Below are 21806 nucleotides of genomic sequence, written 5' to 3' on the forward strand. Positions count from 1 at the left end.
GAAAACTGCCAGCACGACACATTTTAAAACAACTAAAGAAGTCGGGAACTGACTCACCTGTACGTGTATAGGTTTGCACCCAGGTGCACCGGGGCCGCCTGATAACTACAGCGGCCAAATTCAGTATTTTTGTCGCAGTTCGATTCCATAAGAACGTGCTGCAGCCAACACTGATGGCATCTCTCTCTTTTGCAAGCTCGTTTTGTCAACAACAAAAAAAAAGTGAGGGCCACCGTGCACGCGATTCTCCACGATAGCGAGTTAGCAGTAATATAATTATGACCAACATAGATTTTATGGCGACTCTTTTGGCTACCTTTCAACGGGGGAGAAATGAACCGATGTTTGCAAGGTGTGGTGGAGGTAGAATAGAGGAGGGACTGTTTCCAGAAGATGCCGACGAACAAACCACAGCCTGCAGGCCGACTTTTCAGCTGACCTTGACATTGATGCCTCTCGCACAGAATCGTGTGAACATCTTTGAACGTGGAAAGAGAAGTGTTTCTTCGTTTGATAAGTTGTCTTCTCTTGTTTGTAGATGCGCCGAACAGTACTGCGTTCGTTGCATACAACAGACAGCTGTCGTATCCAAGAAAAGGTGGCAGTATTCATGACTCTGTCTTCCTGCACTTTATTTGGCACTGCTGCTACCAGCTTTCCAAAAGCTGGCCATTTGCACTGAGTCTATGAGCACTAGAACAGTTTGTATGTTGTCCTCCCTTCCATTTCCTTTTGGTAAACAACTCTCAGAGGGCACCCAGTAGCACAGTAGCAATTAACACTCGCCTTCAAATGAGAATCAAAAGACCGCGATTAAGAACTCGTCTTGGAACACTCTGTATGTGGAGACATTCACTTCCAGTTTAACTATAGACACTAGGAGGAGCAGATGATGCGAACTTTTGTGTTGACGGAGGTACATAAGCTCTACGTCCATGATGTAATCTAACCGGTCGTTTTCGTGACTTTACAACATTTTCGCGTACATTACACATTATCTACATCCAAAACAAAACTTCCTACTCACATTTTATGTACACAGCAGCGATGCGTAATTAAAGTTTTCGACAGAAGAGTGTGTTTGTACTGCTTCGCATTTCTATACTGCTTGCACGAATGTGCAACATATGACAGGAAGTCAGCACAATATTGCTGTCTGTATTGCTTCAATATTATAAACCATTATAATTTATAAAATTGAACCAGTTATTATTGATGCAGACAATTATTCCGTCTTTTAATTCCTCAAAGAAATTAATAATATTGGAAATTTCAATACTCTGACAATCGGCTCATCTAAAAATATCCTCGATGACCTCATTGACTCCACTCTAAACGTGTGCTATACCGCTGATGTTGTGTAATTTTCACACACTCCTACAACTAAAACAAGAGCCTCCATTCGTAATATTATTTGATTTTACAAAATCCTTGCAAAAGCAGTTTGCGATGTCAGTCAAATGTACTGGCGAGTTTGTGCGCATGCGCAGTGACGTATACGGTTTGGAGGCAGACGATCACTGACATTGACACTGAGCGGCCCAGACGACATTTTATTCCACTGCAAATTGAATATTAAAGACCAGACTGACAGTCATGTGTTCAATCTATTTGCTGCCGCAACGGTCACACTGCCGCTTGATGTCATTTCAGCTGGTGTAAACCGTGTAACCTTCCCAATGCAGGTCAACGGTCTGAACCGTAAACCACAAGAGAAAAGTATGTTGAACGAACAGACTCCAGTTACAGAATCGACGATATGTGTACTGTAAGTTTTATAGAGTATTATTTTTCCTACGTGTTATCTTAATTTGAATTAGTTTCTGTTGTTTTTTTACATTATTTTCCAGATATTTTGTGGATACATAATATCACATAGAGTACAAAGAATTATATTTCCAAGCACGCACTTCACCCCTTTTTTAAAAAATAAAATCCTGATTCAAGCCTGCTTACGGCTAGATGAATCTGATAAAACGAAAAGAATCTGATAAAGAACTAAAATTTGTAATCCTTCATGCTGGCAGTGATTTGTGATACGATAATTAACACAAAGTACCAAAATAATATTTAAAAAAACCTAATACAAAAGGAAGATAATTATCTAAACATATTTGTATAGCTACCGTTTTATTCGGCTATGTTAGAGCCATAACATATGAGCATGTCAAACAATATAATGAGTGTGTAATAACTATTTTTGTTTTCCTATTGATAGCTCAATGGGAGTGATGCTTTATATTTTTTTTAACGTTTTCTTCTATTGTGACAACTATTTAGGGGAAGATTAATGTGAAGTGCTATTATTAATAATAAAAATAATTTTATTAGAATTAGCATAGTATTCTTCAAATGTTATCATCATCTATCGAAACTATTTTCATCCTATTTCTTTATAACATTTTTTCTTACTCAGTCTAGATAGTCAACTGAACAGCCTGTGTGACATGTGAAATAACTCAAAGCGTAATGTTCATCCATCCGAACCCTGGCCATTCAAACAAATTGCCAGGTTTTCTTTGGTAACCTGCTGATAATATTGAGGAAAAAGCAGTAAACAATCTATTAAAAACTATTTTAAGGCTCATTTTGTGATTTAGGACGTAGATTAATGAACGTAAATGAAATTTGCCGTTGTTATCATCGTACAACTGTTAGTGATTTTATAAATATATATCTTCCGCGCGCGCGCACACACACGCTTGTTTATTATTTTATTAATGAGTCAGTAGCGAACGAATAATGATCTCAACATCCCATATTTCATAAGAATCCCTTTGCTGTCATTAATGAATCCATTTATATCGCAGCTGCAAAATCTTCCCACAGTAGAGACTGAAGGAGACACCATCTGCCGGCAGTGTACAACAGCCTCATTCAGTCGCATGCCCCGAGTTCATCTCCAGGTGGTGTGCACTGAGCTGGCCATAGTCTCTCAACTTACAGGCATATCGATGTATGCTGAAGGCTGCACGTGAGTGACTCGAAGTTTTTTTTCCATGAGTAAAAGTTTTAGTTATCATCCTGTCATAACGTAAACGCGGCTAAGCACAAGCAGGAGTTCTAATACAGTGCCTAAAATTTGCATCCGTTCGTCCGTCTGTGTCTTTCTGGCTGGCTGGCTGGCTGATGTGGCGCCAGACACATTGAGAACTAAGCTGGGAAATTAGGGTGCATTCTCAAAATCCACTTTTATTCTACGATTTTTTCCTTGGAAAAGCATGAAACATGTTTCTATATATATTTTGTGTGTGTCCGTAATTACGATAGCAAACAAGGCTCTAGCCTGTTAAATACATTTAATAATAATAATACAAAATAGTTCGCAGATTCTTCATGCGTCGGCGCTAACTTCGTAGAGGGACAAGTGGCGTTTAGCCACACGAGATTGAGCAATACCAGGTCTGTGATCCCCGTCCTTGATAAGGTGCAGCCACCACAAGACGACCCGCAGGACCTGAAAGTCCTGAGAGCTTAGTCGTAGCAGCAATACGGGACATGCAGGCCAAAAAAGCTGCAAGATTCGATAATGTCCTCCCAGAACTTATCAAAGAAGGAGGTAAGGAGCTGACTGAAGTGTTTAACAAATTGTGTCGCAAAATCTGGCAGACCAAGGAGTCACCATAGGAGTGGTTGCAGTCGTTGGTGGTGCCCTTGCCGAAGAAGGGCAACAGTCGCAAATGCTAGAATTATCGAAAAGCAGCTTCATCTGTCAAGGTTATGCTGAAGGAACTCCAACTCCGCCTGACGGCGGCCGCGGAAGAAATACTAGCTCAAGACCAGGCCGGATTCCGAGCCGGCCGCAACACGACAGAACAAATCTTCAGAGATGGTGGAAAAGCACCTTCAGCATGGTAAAGCTCTATACCACAACTTTGTGAACTTCAGAAAGGCGTTGGATCGAGCGTGGGACGAGGGACTGTGAGACCTACTGTGATCGTTCAACATGGACGAGAGTCTGATCCCAGTCATCAAAGCACTGTATGATGGGTCCAGAAGTTCCGTTCTGCTAAACAACAAGGTGGAGTTTCTCAACATCTACCTAGAAAAGATGGTGTTCAACACGTTAGAAGACCATAAATCATCCGGTTCAATCGGAGGAAGACCCACCAGTAACCTCCGATTTGCTGATGACATAGACCTGATAGCAGGCAGCAACAACTAGTTACAGTCTCTAACGGACACGTTGGACTCATGCACACAGCAGTATGGGATGAACATCAGCGAAAGATAACAGCGTTCGAGATAACGTGCTACAGGAGAATGCTTCGTATCTCCTTTAGGGAGTAAAAGACGAACGATTTCGTGCGCAACCGTGTTCACAGTCTTAGGTAACGAGGTGCCTCTTCTCAGGGTCGTAAAGTGATTCAAGTTACGATGGTTCGGACATGTCATTCGACATGGTGGCATACCTAAGATGGCTTTGCAGGGTTCGTTAAGGGCAAACGACGGGTCGGAAAACAGAAAAAGTTGTGGTTGGGTAACGTGAAAGAGTTAACTGGAAGTTCCCTAGATGAGTTGAACAGCTTTGTGATGAATCGGAGCCAGTGGCGGCAGTTCGCTAACCGGAATCATGTTCGCCTACACCGAAGCGCTCCAAACTGTAAAAGTCGCTATGACGCCTCATCTCAGTTCGGTCGGGATGCCTGTCACAACTTGACCTTGAGATCGGTTCACTTCCTGGATGGCCGTGTCTTCTACTATTGCTTTCAGGTCTGTGCTCTTGCGGAAGAAACAAAGACCCCACCGCCTTGTGGGTACTGCTATAAAGCATAGGATAAGGTAACAAACCCGACGGGAAAAACAGGTGCTCAAAAACTTCCTTTGATGGCAGTACCGGCCAAACTACCCTCGGTCCGAGGGCATTGTCACGTATCTGTTGCCAGGTCACGCTGCCTTGTGTGTAATCTCCGGAGATATAAAGGCTAAGGGAACACACCCATACAGAAATGCAGGATAATGGCACAGGGAGGACAAATAGAACGACTTCTTATGCATCCTAATCACCTACCTGGTGGGCACCTAGGAGTCTATGCTCTCTACTGTCAATCAGCAGAAATTAAAGTGGTTCGGTCATGTCGTCCGACATGATACCTTACCGAAAACGATCCTCCAAGGTTACGTAGAATGCGGTGAACGCCGTGACAAACTGAAAAAAAAACTGGGTTACTAATGAGGAGGAGTGGACTGGCTGTTCACTGGGGGACCTCAGGCGAGCAAAAGACGGGCCTTGCTGGCGTGAGTTTATCTCTCCTGCGCTCCATCAGATCTCCCCTACGACTGCTAACGTAAACGCCTCCTCAGTTTCGGGAGGAAATGAATGAAATATGAAATTGTGTGTGTGCTTCTACTCCCATCCAGCTGACTGGCCACGATCGTCCACTCTTTCATGTAAATGGCATCTGGCTGTTACAGTCCTTACTCTTGCTTTCTTTCTCGTTTTGGTCTGCATTTCATCTAAAAAAAATCCTGACATTGCCAGAAGGCCGAGAAGCGGAGGCACGTACTCAGATTCGCAAACAGCGATGATGGACTGGTTGGTATCTTATGCCGAGTCAGCAACTGAGGCAGTATCATGGCGGACTAGTCCAAGCGACAACCAAATAGAAGCTATGTGCGCCAGAAGCGAGATCTGAATCTCAAACCCATGATGTAAACGGCCACATAGACATGCTGCGTGCTAGGAAAAAAAGAAGTAAAATAAAGACAGACTGTCAGACAAATCATTCTCAGACCACAGATATTTCAACTGCACACTTATCTCCATGTAAATATTCGCACGGATGTAGGCGCTTGCATGCACACAAACACGAGCACTCAGAATACCCCCCCCCCCAACACACACACACCCTCTCATCCCATCAGTCGACGAACACTTACACACGTTCAGCCACCACACGGTCAAGGATGTAGAGTGAGATACGTGCCAGAGAGGGAAAAAAGGGTAGAGAAGGGTCGGGGGTGGCTGCACGCCGACCAATCGCCGCCAGTCTACCTACCAGGCTGCCAGAGCGCTCGTCTCCACACCACCCTCCTGCCTTCTGTTTCCTCCTTCCCCATCTTCTTCCCTTGCCACCCTCCAGCCTTCTTGCAGGTAGGTAGATTCCTGCCGCTTTGTGCCGCCAGACAGATGCAGGGTAAGCAGGTCCTTGCACAACACCTCAGAAACCACTGCGGCCAGACTCCTTCATCCGCAGAGTGCCTGCCTGCAACACGAATATTGTCAGGGCGGACGAGAGGAGTGGAAAAAAGAAAACGTTGGGAGAGAAAGCAGAAAGGGAAATTAGTGAATAACAAGATGCAGGAGGAGAATGCGTGAAACAGTGCTGGCAGAAGATTCCACGGTGTGCGAACAAGTCTGCGAGAACCGTGCATAGTGACCAAGGAAAGAGAGAAGGAGAAGTAGCTAGGAACAAGAAAAAAAACTAACAAAACTAAAGCAGAGTGCGCACATGTAGAAAAGGGAAATAATCGAAGAACGAAGGGGGAAAAAAAAAGGAAACTGCTGTGAACCTTTTGCATTAAGACCTCCCTCAAGCAGTGGGCAAGGGACGCAACTCGGCGTGCTGTGAGGACTGCGTTTGCCCCTGGCGTTCGTCGCCAGAGGAGAGAAGGGGGCTTCGTCGGTCGTATGTGACGGACACAAACACTAAGTGCTAGAGCTGTGCTGCTCGCTGCTGCTGATGGTGGTGGTGTAGGGAGTCATCTGTTGTGGTGGTTTCGTGCTCAAGTGAGTCGCAAGCAGATCAAAAGGTAGGCTTTTAGTTCGTATCCTCAATGGGTTTTTTTTTCTTCACAATATGTCCATGTATGTGTAGAACGTGCTCGGTGATGAATGTTTGCATGTGTATGAGTGCGCGCGCGAGACAAGGGCAGAGTTTGTCATCCGATGACAGTTGAAATACATGTATATGTGGCAGTTTCACGAACTTATGACACCTGCTCCTTCACCAGCCTCTTCTCCCACCTTGTTCTTCTCATTCATTGTTAATGTTCCTGCTTTGGTAACAGTGACAGCAGTGAGCGCGAAATTTCTCGCGCGAACACAAACTCATCTTCGCAGCGCGCACAAACGAAAGTACACAATATATCTGTTAACGACGCAATATCTATATTTGTCGCCTGCGCGCATTCCCTTCCGCTGCCTGCTTTATCGTCAGCTGATGGAGATCGACAAGGTAGAAGGCGCAGTCAGGCTGACTGACAGGCGTGGCCGATTCATTACACCCCCGTCCAAAGATAGGACAGCGCGTGCACTCTCCTCCAGTGACAGCTGGCAGCGGCGCGTGCAGTGGCATGACATCGCAGTCTCGGTGCGTGACGCGAGGACACGAAACCCACCAAGCTGTTGGCTTGTCCGCATGTCGCTTCTCCCCCTCTCCCGACAGTCACCCTTCTCTCCTATCTACTGTCAATTGGCCATGCCAGCAGTCTCATATCAATAGAATATGTAGCATACGCATCAAAAACAATGGGAAAGATAATAGAGGAACAGAAATAACACCATAGAGAAAGAGTACAGCCGAGTAAAAAAAAAAGTAAGGTACATCACAAAAAAGCAGGTGTTCACTCAGAGAGAGAGCTTTGCTGTAGCAATACACGTACGAACGATGGCTAGTTATGAAAGGGAGACTAGAGCCACTGTGAAGGAACAGATTACCTAGAATCAGGTTTTAATAAATTCATTGTTTCTGAACAAAGAAGACACCCATTCATTTTCCCTCTCTCCCTCCATCTCTGTCTCTGTTTTTTTTTTTTTCTCTTGCCCTTCCACTGTTTTTATTCCCCCTCCCCAAAAAAAATCATATTCCTGTCACCCATCGTCATCCCGCTGCTGTCAATGCTAATTTGAATCATTTTACCGCAAATGCTGAATAACATAATGGAACATTTCTAGCCAAACAGAAGGCTGAAATAATCCTGAACCTTAAAAGAAGAAAGTTTAAAAAAACACAAGTCGTGGTGCGTGATGAAGGTCGCAGCAGCCTGACTAGAGAGATGTTACGTGGAAATTACTACCTTGAACCCATCATCCACCATTATTCCCTTACAACGCGCCCGGCATTTGCCATACGCCAGTGATTGAAAGCATCCACCGATCTCCCATCATGATTTTCCTAACGAATGGGACTTCCACACCCTACTGATCCCACCTTCTCCCCCTCTCTCTTCCCCTCCCTCCCGCGAGTTCTTCGGAATTTTTCCTTTATTCCTATTTAATTTTTTTCCTTTCCGAAGACTTTTAACAAATAGTTATTTTCCACGAATCATAAAGATACGGATTGGATTCTACTCAAACTAATGTCACGACTGATGGCATATCATGGAGCTAGAAACTGTCCAGAGTGATTTCCTAAACTGTGAGATAGCTTGCGACAAGTCGTTCCACGTTAGACATGCGATATTAGACATCATTGGACCTCTCTTATTTACTATATCCAACCACTTGGTCCTGTGATTCGCCACTCTAGCTTACAGCACCACATGTATGCCTACGATACTTAGCTCCTGACTTCTGGCCTAGGTCCACAGACTGTTCGCTAGCACTCACCAAACACTGTAAGTTGACGAACTGTATTTCGCAAACGGAAGACTGATCATGTAGTACCACTTCTGCGTGTTCTGAACTGGCTCCCAGTTCGGGCTCGCATCGAATTCAAGATCGCCATACTTGGCTATTATGTTGTTCATGGCCTCACCCCAATCTGTCTGTCTGGGCTTGTGTCGCCCTACCAGCCTGGCAAGTCAGTTCTCTCTGACCAAGCCGGATTTCTCATTGTCCCACGTATCATCCAGGAGTTCGGTCATCGCTCATTCCCCTCCTCTAGTCCCAGCTCTTGAAATGCCGTGTCTCTGTCTCTCTTTACAGCGGGAACGCTCCGTGCTTTCCAGTCTTGACTTAAAGCCTATGTCTTTGGGAAATACTGTAATCGGCTAACCCTGACTTACTTCTCCACCTTCTCTCTGCGCTGCTTCATGTTCCTGACAATATTCACTGTTCACACATTAGAATCTTATCCTTATTGTGATGCTCTTCTTTGTCATACGGCATCAGTATCTATTGCTCCTTGTGTCTTGTAAAGCGCATTGAGCTCGCCTCCTGTGGGAAAATGCGTCACACACAGCCGGTGTGACATTCTCTCCAAAGCTGTACTCACCCCAGCGACAGGTACCAGTCAAGGAACGAATGAATGAATTAATAAATGAATGACATTAGACTTACGATATAATCCGTGAACCATCAGATGATTTAAGTTGTACACATACTGATAGAGAAAATATAAAAATATTTTGTTAATTCAGCACCTGAATGATAACAGCAATGTCTACCTGTAATCAGCAAATCCTGTAAAAATCTCACCCCTGTACTTGAATAACACACTACGTCATATGTGCCTCCTATCCACACTATTTTACAATGAGCATATAATCAAAAGGCTAGTGCTCGGAGCGTTATAAGTTGATCAGTTATTTCTTGACAGATATCTGTTGTTGGGGGTGGGGGTGGACGTGGCAGCTGACAAGGACCATCACTCACACCTGTCTTGGACAGTACGACCAGTCAGCTCTTTCACAGTCGTAGGCTATTTTGTTCTCTGACCTCCTCGGCCTCAACCTTCTTCAAAGGCACCTTGAAGAACAGTCTTCGACAAGACTGACTGTCTCAAGTAGAGCTTCCTGGTGTCCTGCGTGTGTGGCGACCGTGTTTCATACGAAGTCGTTGGTTTTATGTTCATTGTATGAGATGCGGAGCAGCCTCCTCAGGCTCTTGCTCTCGAATGCATGGATTCTCGCTATAGCAGGATCGGTACTATAAAGAACTTGTACAGATAGTACTTCGTAGTAAACCTGGTGTCATGGCTGCGCCAGACCAGTTCAGCGTAGCTGTTGCCACTGTTGCTGTTACGATCCATATACAGATGTGGTGCTTCCGTGGGGGGGAGGGGAAGATATTATAGGGGTAAGGAAGTGTGTGCAACCTTTTAATCTTTTCTAAAATGTTTTTACTGTAAAATTGTGTGTGTGTGTGTGTGTGTGTGTGTGTGTGAATGTGTGAGAATACAGGGGAATTGTGAATGAAAACTGTATAGATTTGGGTATATAGCCTTATGTATGTTTTCGTACTGTTGCTGGAGCCAATGAAAGATTCTCTATCTCGCCCGCTCGTGTGCTCTTCCTCATCTTGCCTGCCTCATGCACCGAATTTAGGCTTTAAAATCAGCTGCAGGATTCTAAGGAAAGACAAATCGATCGCAACTGCTCTTGAGGCACTTTGTCAGGACATTTCAACAGCTTTTTAAACAGGATACAGGCTCAAAGCTGAGCTTTCAGCTTTTGCATCCACGATCAACACTGGGAAAATCAAACACAGCTGCCGATGGCGTGACCTGATTACTTCAGTGGTGGTTTTGGCGCTGGAGTTATTGGCCCTTCGTGTACTCTCTAGCTGGCTCTTTTAGATTCTAGAATATTTATAGCGAAGCATGCGCAGGAGGATTTGTGAAGCAGAGATTGTGTTTTTGTTGCCTGTATAGTGCTGGTAGGCTTCTTCTTTACAGCTGCCTTTATGTCATTTTATTACTACTAATATGCTAAAGCAAACTGCAATACAGTTTCGTCAATTTGACTCTCAGGAGGTTCTAGAGTCTAGACTCTTACATGGCGTCTTGAATGAGGCAGCTTCAACTCCAAGACAACCTAATAAATAACTTTGGTCACAGCAGTTTAAGTCTATAAGTTTGTAAGTCTAAACAAACCTTCTATAAGGGTGTTTGAGAATGCCGTCTTCATTAAGTCTGTTACTCCTCTTGGCAGAGTTCTCTGTTTCAAGCTTTAGCGGAATGTATTCGAAATATAATCGTAACCTTTTAATCAATCGGAGCATGTTTTGAGATCAGCAAACTTTACTTATTGAAGTATCCTTCTTATTTCCTTTTTTTTAAATATCGTATTATAATGTCCAAAATTATCTCGTGTGTGTATGTGTGTGTGTGTTTACGAAGGTCCTACAGCAGTGCTTTTTTTAGCTGCTTTATCTACCTATTATGACTTTTAAAGTAAGAAGAAGGGCTTGTCCAAATCGTCTGCAACATCTTTCACACGTGTGAAGGAGCCAGCCATCTTGGAAAATTAAAAACTAGAACCTATATCAACGACCAGCACAAAGCTGATCGACTTTTAAAGAATGAACTTTTGGCTGCCTGAACCAGGCTTAGAGCGGGAAGGGTCTCGCAATTCAGGACTTACTAAGCCGTGTGGATGAACAAGACTGGCACAAATTGAGTGAACTTTAGGCCAGACTAACGTCTGTTGTCTTGAAATATCCCTTGCAATACAGCATATTGTTTCCGATGAAAATATCACCTTTTCAGTCCCAATGGATTTTTTCTGTAAAAGGGCGTCCAAACTCGAACGTGTTTCAAGATATTTCATCTTCTAACTCAACACCTACCCCTAACTCAACACCTATCTGACGCATACAACTTCAGGTATACCTAAACACGTGGTAATCTTACTTTTCTTGGTCAGCACCGTCCTCTTCACCCACTTTTTCTCTACATCCTTGTACTCGCATGCACATCTCACACCTTGCGCACGAAAGTGTATGCGATGTTGCGCCTACGTGCGCGCATGCGTACGGAGTTGTGCAGAAGATCGTAACACGAAGTTTCGTCGCCAGTCGTCGCAAGAAGTGTCTTGTTTAACGGTCGACGTTCCAGATCCGTGCCCTGTTATTTACATGCTACCTCCGGGCGATGGAGGGAGGAAGAGTCGTGTGAAGGTTAATGACTCCTTCATTCCTTGTAAAATAAAAAGTGGAATAAGCCCGTCACCTTGTGCCTAAGGGCAGTCACTCTCAAGAGGGTCATACACTGGAAGGCCGCCATATTCTCCCCCACCACTTCACGAAATCACGTATCGCCTCAGTTGTTCTCTTTTCTGTCATGAGTCGAGGCCATGAGACCGTCTCGCAAGGCGATGAACAAAATAGATCATCGTCGTCATTATCACCATCGTCGTAACCATCCCATATTCATCATAGTCTTTGTCGTGGTCATCAGTACATCGTCAGGACGTCATCATCAGCATCATCAGCATTGTCGTTGTTGTCGCCTAATTTAGTCCAGACTGGTTGCTGGAAGGGGAAAATGGGTAAACTTGAGGAAAGGTAGTGGAAGCCGACAGAGTTCGCCCTTTTAACCTTTGCTGACCGGCGACGGCTTCCCTCGAGTACCCAGAAGGAAGAGTGCCTCGCCTGGTCACGTGGCTAAACCCAGCATGCTTGGGTCATTGTACTGTTAAGGGAGATTGTGCTCCAAAGGTCGAGGCCACTTTATCCACATGGTCCTTCACAGCCAAAGTTTTCTTCTCCGTGTCAGCAAGTAGCATCATAGACTTGAGCATAACAGTGAAGGGGTGAGTTCACGGGTAGAAAAGCTGTTGTAGCGAAACGTGTTTCCCTGGCCATTGCCTTCCACTGAAATGATAGAAAAATTACTGAGCTACTTGGATGTGTGTACAGGGTCTCGACCAGAACTAGCTTTTCTTAACACGTTTTATAGCCACAATTCTGAGACATATCAAAGCCAGTGATGCCACACTGTCTAATCCTTTCTTAAAGTCAGTGAAGTTGTGAAAAGATTGTAGTTGTGCCCTATGCTGCACTGAGGTGATTAGGAACAAGAAGAAGTTATGGAAGATAGTGCTGGTGCTGTGGAGGGGTTTCTATCCTCACGTCATAAATGAAGATGTGGAGACGAGCGAATTATAAACAGCCAGCAGTGATGCCGACGCGAACGTGTAAACTGAAGTTGTTATAAAACTAGCAGTTGTGATTCTTACAAGGTCTACAGCCAGCCTGCTTCTTTTGCTAGCATTTCCTCGGCAGCGACCTTGAGGTGATTGAGAATTACTGTAAGCTCACAATTATTTTTATTAGGAAGTGGTGTAGCTACATACACTCGTAAGTACGCGTGTTACTATCTACCGTCCGGCGCGCTATTCTGGTCTGTTCTAGCAGCGCGCCTCAGACGATGATATCAGCAGCGAGAATGGCGCAGGGTGCGTTCACACACACGTTTGGAGGCGAGCAAAGACCGAGCAAAATAAACGAAGAGCGCCGGCGCTTCTGGAGGCTTTTGCGAGGAGCGGCAGCTTGAGATGAACCAGACTTTGTTTTATCTCGCCTCCCGACAGCACTGGCCTCCTGACGGCAGGACGCCAGCAAGGGCCTTGCCAAGCCACCGCAAGTTCCACAGGCGCTTCAGCAGCCTAGCATCGGCAGAAGCACTAACCTGCTATCTGGTCCACGCATCCGTAGGGTGGGGTCAAAGGTCACGTCTGTTCGCGTCAGCCTTGGACCTAGAATCTCTCTCGCTGAAAGACTCAATGCGCAGCCGGCTCCCATTATCGTTCGTGCTTGCGGGAGAAGGGTTCTCTCCCTCCCACCCACCAACTTTTCACTGCCCTCGTTCCCCCTAACAAATGCGCCACCCCCTAGCTCTGCCGCTGCCACTGGAAGCGTCTGTGTCTGCAAGCTACATGATCAGCTACCTGCTACATGCGCCCCCTCCTCCCTGACCTTGACCTTCCTCGTGAAATTTAAGAAATTGTAGATACGACATGTTGAATGAAGTGGACGATTGTATGCAAGTATCTATGACACGTTGGCACTAAATTTTTTTCTTGCTATGTAATTAGGTGATAGGATGTTCAGATGAGTAACAATCTGGTGAACTTTCTTATTTTAGTTTATTTTATAGGGTGAGACCTCCGATTAGCTTTCCAAGATCCTCAGGCGACATCGCGATCTAACAGGTCAAGTATATATTCAGGAGGGGGACTTGAGAAGGAGGAATAGCTGCTTCGGGGATGCTTAGGTTTAGTTTTGTTTTGTTTTTTTTTTTTTTTGTTATTTTTTTGCTTAGCACATCGAAAACTGCTACTCAAGCTTGCGAGGGAGAGGCAAGCAAACGTCTGAACCTGCTATCTTGCGCTCTCGGGAGCGCATGAAGGTCACACTGTGTGCCACGTAGCCTCGCAGTGTAACCTGCGCGTGGCAACATGTTCTGGTACTGTCGTTTATTGCTGTCGCTGATCTGCTATCAAGCACGTCACAGCTGGAGGTGCGTCCGGCATCATGGTAGTAAAACCGTTCAAACCGCGGCAAATACCAGATCGTATTGGGTTCAGCAGGTCATGACTCTTATCCTGGGCTTTCCGGATCTGTGTGAGGTCAGGGATGTTTTTCCTCTCCATCGCTTTGCCTACAGGCAATAAAACCACATAAATATGAACGAACGTTCGTCCGGTTGAGCGGCCTTGCAAGACCTTGACTGCTCGTAGTACATTGCCGAATATGTGGCTGTCTGGGGAAAATGTGTGACGAACGTTCACCACACGTGCAAACGCCGTGGTAGGTTGTTGCTAGTACAGATCGAGGCCTTTAAATGACATCGAATCAACGACTCTCGTTGGAAAAATTTTGCATGAATGTATTGTTACAGAGTTTACAAACCATAGTTACATCTTCGACAATTTTTGTTAGGCGAAGAACGTACTTGGGAACGAGTTCTTCTAATATTTTCATGTTTATAAGTAACCGAAGAAGCTGTGTGTCTGTATGTGTTTTTTTTTTTCTTAAGGCCATTGTTATGGGGAAACTGTCGAACGTTTGACAAAGTTGTGTGTGAAGGTCACTGTTCGGGACATTGCCCTTTGTTCAACAGGGTGAGTTATGTCCAAACTTGTTTATCGGGCATCGTATACAATCTCCATCTCTTTCTCATCCCTTGGCACCTGCTCGCGCCCCATGTGTGTGTGGCTAGCTCTATTTTAAAAAAAAAAACAACCTGCAGTTTATCAATACTGAGAAATCATCAGTCGACTGCATCTAGTAGAACGAGAAATTATATATATATATATAATAATAACAATCTATTTCTTTTTCTTGCGCGCGCGCGCACACACACACAAGCAGACAGATGGAACAAACATGACCACACACACAGACAGAATGAATTAAAGCCGCCTTCTTTCGCTCGCTCGCTCTCTCACACACACATGATGTGAACACACACACATGCAGTAAAGCCGCCTGCTTTCTTTTTCTCTAACACAGAACAGCGATGTAGCTGGTAAAGAAGGTATCGTGTACCTGATGCTACACATCTTATCGAGTGCTAGGGAATCCCACCGTCCGAAGACGGTAGGTCTCTCACAAGAAATGTACACCCGAGATTGCACTCCCCATCCCACCCCATCCTAGTTCTAGCCCAAGGAAAAGGGAAAAAGGTGGGACGCGGAGGGGATGGGTGGTTGGGGGTCAAAGGAGTAACGGGATAGCGGAATCGACCGCGAGAATGGTGGTCTGTGGAATAACACGTTTCTCGCGTTCTTGTGCCGCACGTGCAAAGGCAATTCCATTCAAAGACAATGATATCCACAGAGCCAGCCACCCAGTGCAGTGGAGGTCAGCACACCCTGACGTATCTAGAGACAAGAGCACATCAGGGTGAGAAAGTGCGTAGAAACAGAAGACGAAGGAAAAACAGGAAGGCAGCAAAGACAATATTTATTTCAGATATCTCTTTTTTATTGGTTTGCACAGCTTAATATACAGATAGACATAGCGTGCATGAGTGGATACTTGTTTTTTCAAATAGATAAATAATGACTGTGTATCACAGGTAGGAAATGAGATATTTCAGCAACGTTAATACGACGTTGATAAACATTAGGTGATAAATTGACGTCTGCTGATCTCATGTGAAACAAACGCTAAAGGAAAAAGACGGTAAATAAGGTAAAGATCGTGCTGTAACCTTCTCTGTAGGTCTGTGGCGGTGGGGAAAAGGGGGAAATGATGTAGACATTTTTCTCGGGGCCAGCTATTTCTTCTGTGTTATATACCTATACCCATTTCGTTTTCCTTTCTGCTTTACCTTTCCCCATCCGCCCTATTGAGTCAAGTCTCCCGACAGCGAGTCGACTAGAAGAAGATTGCTGCGCTACATGGGTATGGAACCGCCAGCGCTCAAACCTTTCGGCTATCCGCCTTCCCGGCGACATGACACATCCAGTGCTGGGGAGTGTAGTCTCGCTTCCTCCTCCCAACCTCCAAGCCCTCTTTCCACGACACCCCCATCCCCGAGCTGCATTACGTGGCTGGGATCTGCATCTTCTCCGTGTGTGACCTTTCACTATCTGGTGTTCGATGTTCCCATCGCAACCCGCCAGCCTCGCCTCAGGTCACCTGAACTTTTCGGATGCCAGCCCGTCCCTCCGCTTTCTCTGTCTGTTCTTCTTCCTGTGATTGTACATTTCACAGCGTTGGTTTATTGTTTATTTGTGTGGGGCTTTTTCGTTTATTTTAAACTCGAATGACATTGGGGCGTCTTCTTTTGAGCACATTTATTACCACGAGCGGTAAGCAGATGATTCATAAGACCATCAAACCATCTGTGGGAACCTTACAGTGAGAACCCCAATGTCATCCAGGACTGGGGCAGTAACACTGCTTGTTATGGATGCATTATTCGCACAATGTGTCGATGTTTTACTGCATATGTCCATATCCGCTTACTACCAAAGCAGGAATATGCGTCTGTGGTTCTGATTTATTCCCCTGCACAAAACCTTTTTGGAGGGCTGGTAGCTGTTGATTCAGTGTTAAAACTTTGAGACCCTTGTGTATATATATTGTCGTTGTGCTAAAGACCATAGTTTGTCAGTTGTGTCAGTCGGTATGATTCCACCGGAAGGGGTGTAGATAAACTGACATTTCAGCTTGGTCCGTTTTCTTGATGGATTTCTTTTTAATCTGTTTTAATCTAGTTCATAAAACGACTGAATTTCGCTTGGACTTTGCTGTAAACGCTGTCGTTCTAGACTGTACTCCAATCATTGTTGCAAACGGTGAAAGAATTTAAGTACAAACCAACTCTATTCGCGTGCTGAGTCAGGACAGGACGATATTTGCGGGCAGTCAGATTGTGACACAACTCCGTGCAAGTGTCAAGGACCGCTGAGCCTCACTTGCAGTGTCGGGGATTAACGAAGAATAAAAGACAAACAGAACCTGAGGAAGCTTTGAAGCAACAGTAGGCACCTGTGTCGCAGGGATAGAAGCATGAAACTGTATTTGCTTTCATCGTTTCTTCTGGTTTCGGTTTTCGTGATTTCTCACTTGTTTCTGACGAGGATCAGCGGTTATTCCTTTTTCGCATTGCACGTGCTTTGATTTGTGCAGTAATTAATGATTGCTAAAGGGCTATAACTTGTGAAGCTGAAAGGAAGTGGCGCCCTCAGCGAGAATGTCACTTGGCCGATCGGTTTCGCTTTGAAGGGAAACGTTCCTCGCGTCAACAAGATCCAGGGCATGCGTGAAAAACGAACCAACTGGTGTTTTGTCGGTGATGCAAATCAGTGCTCAACTCCTGTGGCCGCGTACCTGCCTTCATTCGCTCGCTCATCAACACCCATCTCTGTTCATATTCTAATTTTTCTCTCTTGTGCATTTGTTTTGTAATAATGGAGTATTTCAGTCTCTTCTACTTAGATCGAGGGTTGGATGTTAAAAAAGCATAAACTTTTCATATTTTGGTAACCTCGAAAAGTAAGATTTATCATTTGTTTGTGTGCATGCGTGTGTGTGTGTTTGTGTGCGCGCGCGGGTCTTTCCTTCTCTTTGTTCTCATTCATTTTCATTTATTTATCTGTAGTAGGGAGAAAAAAATTATAACAAATTTCCTTTTTTCTGCCTTTCTTTAAAACATCGCGAATCGATCATGCAGGTGTAACCTCAATACCAAAACAGCCAAACAAGCATTGGTTTTTGTTCACTTTGTTAGAACTTGTACTGTATTATCATAACTCTTCAATGTTATGGCGTATATGGGACTCTTTCGTTGTTTACCACCACCCTTGATAAGGATGTCTATGACCAGAAATCAATAAATAATCAATATCGCTGACATGCAGGATTTCTGTTTAGGCTTTTCTGAAAAATTTGAAATCTTTTCTATAATCAGCCCGCTTGCGTGTGTGTCTGTGGGTAGATTAATCGTGTGTGTGTGAAAGATAGAGAGAGACCAAGATGTGTGAAGTTGGGCTGAAGAAGGCGTCCAGATGAGTATGTTTTCTCATCGAAGACTTTTGTTGACAAAAGTGTTCATTTCCTGCTTCTCTTATCTCCCTTCCCTCACTCGCGCGCACAAACCCCCATCTCCCTTCTATTTCTCTGTTATGTCAGGTAAGACAGTAAGACATTTGTCAATTTCGAGGTCTCAGTAGATCTCAGAATACAAAGATCAAAATCTCGTCCAAACGTGAAGACTGGACGAGATTCCATGAGTTAATTTTGCCCGCAACCTGCAGGCCATTTGCCAGATCGCTTGACTTGGCTGCCGTGCCGCCAAGCAGCCAGGGACACCCACTGAGACAGAGAGGAGCTAATGGTTCTCAGCTGCGGAGAACAAAATTTCTGAAATGACCATCCCGCCAAAAGTAATTTTTGCGTTTATAAACGCCTTGTGGGTGATGAGCCATAATGGTGGCTGGGCTATAAATAGATGCTTTTTGTTGCAACACCAAAAGAAACTCTTCAAAACCGAATGTTAAAATGCAATAATGTCTTCATAGCCATCATACAGGCGCTGTGCTTGCATTAAGGGAATGCTGTTACCCACCATACATCCCCTGCTCCTCCCTCCTCTTTCTTTCTCTTTCAAGTGTTTTCCACTACACCTGTTACCCTAACCTCCATTTTTCTGCTATTTCCTTCGTGGAACTGAGCCAAAGTGCATTCTCTTTCGTGACAAGTGCTCACTTCACGTTCAGGGTTAGGGTTAAAATTTTCTGCCGTGCCATGTTTATTCATTTTAAAATAAGATATGGCACCTGAAGTTCCACAAATAAAATTTAGACAAGAGCTGAAACAACCGATCTGGTTGAAAAGAAAGACAAAAAGTAGAAAAGGTCAAGGGAGAGATAGTGCAGGGATGGGGGAGAGTAAAACTGGCTGTCGGCATGCTAGCTTGTCATCTTTGCCTCCCACAGCTAGCGTTGTGCGCATGTTATATACAGTATTTCGACCAAAACGGTAAACAGTTTGCGTAGTTCAGTGTTGTCCGAAACTACGTCTTCAGCTTTGTAGTGTCTGAAGCGACTAGTCTTCCGCTTTGTACTGTCTGAAGCGACTAGTCTTTAGCTTTGTACTGTCTGAAGCGACTAGTCTTTAGCTTTGTACTGTCTGAAGCGACTAGTCTTTAGCTTTGTACTGTCTGAAGCGACTAGTCTTTAGCTTTGTACTGTCTGAAGCGACTAGTCTTCAGCTTTGTAGTGTCTGAAACAAAGAGTATATAACTTTACATTGTCCGAATCACTCTGAGCTTAGTGCTACTCTAAACCTCTGGTCTGGAACTTGGAATGACCTGAAACTTCAAGGATTCTTTAGTGATTCTTAAGTAATCGGAAACTGCAAGTTTGTAGCGCTGTTGTAACCAAACTCTGCGAGATTATAGTTTTGTATAATCGGAAACTACGAATCAGTAACTTCGGATATTCTAATTTTCCTCATTTTCAGTCTTTAGTGATCAGTTCGTAGACTAATTTGCGATGGACAAGGACATTGAAGCACAATCGCCAGCTACTGTTAAACGCCGTAAGAATGTAGGCCACAACTTGCCCCACAACGACAAAAGACATGACAAACGAAAAAAAAAAAGGATTTGAGGATTTGTGAAAGTGAAAGAAGCAGCCCACAAGAATGTTCTCTGTTCCTTAGCGCCTGCAGATTGCGCGGTGCAAAAAAAAGTCTTCCTGATATCCACATAGGCCAGGGAAGCATCTAAAGAAAAGTGTGAAGCTGGAAGCCGTGCACTGGGTTTGCTGAATTTGTTTTCAAACGAAAGGATCGGCAAGGCAGCTTCTATCCCACAACACACCGCGATTGTGGCTGCTGCTACAGGAGAGGGAAGGGTGCTTGGCTTTGAAGCGAGTAAGGTGCTGTGCAGGTAGATGTTGTGCCACCTGGTGGGAGAGCGAAGGGGCTTACGCTTTGAGAGACAGGTAGGGGGATGAAAACCACCCAGAAGAGAGAACATTGCTTTTCAGAGAAGACGTGACCTCAATTTGCAAAACTGGAGGGTGAACAGACTTGGGAAATTCAACTAATTAAAGAAAAACATTCAGCCTTGTGAAGAAAAATAGCTTTTTAAACAAAAAATAAAAAGAAGAGATTTACGAAGAAAGGAATCGACATTTACCACAAAAAAACCAGCAGAAGAAGAAACTATTTGTGAGGAAAAACTCAATTTGGTTTGTATGAAAAAAAAGTTATGTAAACAGTATTGGGGATCATACAAGGTGTGGGAAAGTTAGGGGCTCCAATAATAGCAACCGAAATCAAATAAAAAGTGATCGCAAAGATACACCAGACTTAACAGCGTCAAATTTTGATATTATTTGAATATTATAAATCTTTTCTACAAAGAGAATGCCAGTCTGACATTAATTCTGCATTACCAAATCATGTTAGCATATGTCTTGTTCTGTGCTACTTTTTTAAAAGAAATAAATACACATAAATTGACCTAAATTCGAGCTACTGATGTCAGCGTAGTATGTTCTGGTGAGATTTTGTGTTGTCCAATCAGCGGCCACATTTTGTGACTTTGCTGGCGATAAGGTCACGACCTCTTTCTAAAATCCAGGTAAGAATCGCGGTGTGCCAATGTATCTCGTGATCGGAACAGATATTTTCTTTTCGCATAGACTTTTAGGATTGGTATCTCGCACATTTGAAAATAATCTTCCATTCAGCTGTGCCTTTAAATGGGTTGCTGGTATGATAAGCAAGTAGGTTGCGAAGTATTTGGAGTTCAGCCCATGCAATATGGCTCCCACCAGTTGCGCAAAGAGGAGAGAAACACATAAAGAGCATAATAGAATGGTACAAAGATTAAGATTTGAACCCAACTCGGTCACTTTGCTGCAGGCACCTTTCTATTTCAGCCCCACGCTTGTTGTTCGTAGCTAGTTTTAGCGCACACAACACTTGTCATTCACGTCTTGGAGAAACATTTAACGAACTTACAAAAAAATAATTTTTGGCGAGATTTGTAAACAAATATTTGTGGTTGCTAAAGTTCTTGGTGACCCACCATGGTGACAACAGTAATAAATATTGTTCTCTTGGTCTCGTGTTTCGTGTAGAAAATTCGCAGCAATTTCCTCAGGCACTTGGTCTCGAATGGCTAAATTCTCTTTAGTGTATCAGCACCCAAAGTCCTCGTCTCTTATCTGTTGAGCAGGCTTGTGCGGTGCTTACGAGGTAGGGAACTCGATGATCATGTGCCAAATGCTGCCTACTATTGTTGCTGTTGCTGTCGCTGTTGCGATCGTGATGCAGATTGCAGATGTGTAGCTGCTGTCTTTAGACCAGGTGGCCCCTTCTCGCTAGAAGACAAGAGCATCTCCTCCTTGCTAAACGAGCCTTGCTTGTGTTTCGAAAGTCTTGTCATTATTTGAAACAGCTATTAGTAATATGAGTCTCTGGACTGTTGACACCCATTTTACTACCGATTACTGGCATGTGGTATCCAACGGCGTCATCTGTTGTCAGTTGTTTTGATTACTCAAGTGACACTCCTTCAGCAGGTCACATTGGCCGTCCCTCGTTCACCGGAGTGAGAAGTATGCTTGAATATCATTTGCTGGTTTTTTTTTTTTTTTTTTATATTACTGCCATAAACCCTTGCCGCGGGTTTGAACCCAAATAGAGACTAAGAAGACATTGCCCTCAT

At 44.2% G+C, this 21806-nt stretch overlaps 1 protein-coding gene across 1 annotated transcript in view; it reads left to right on the top strand.

Annotated features, from left to right (window-relative positions):
- The first annotated feature begins 5878 nt into the window (after positions 1-5878).
- Positions 5879-21806, top strand: part of LOC112566872 (actin cytoskeleton-regulatory complex protein pan1-like) — a 49440-nt gene continuing 33512 nt past the window's right edge. The window contains 1 exon segment of the mRNA XM_025243284.1: positions 5879-6753. The gene's annotated coding sequence lies outside the window, so the exon portion shown is untranslated.

Source organism: Pomacea canaliculata, linkage group LG6 (genome assembly GCF_003073045.1).
Source record: "Pomacea canaliculata isolate SZHN2017 linkage group LG6, ASM307304v1, whole genome shotgun sequence".
Classification (NCBI taxonomy): Eukaryota; Metazoa; Mollusca; class Gastropoda; order Architaenioglossa; family Ampullariidae; genus Pomacea; species Pomacea canaliculata.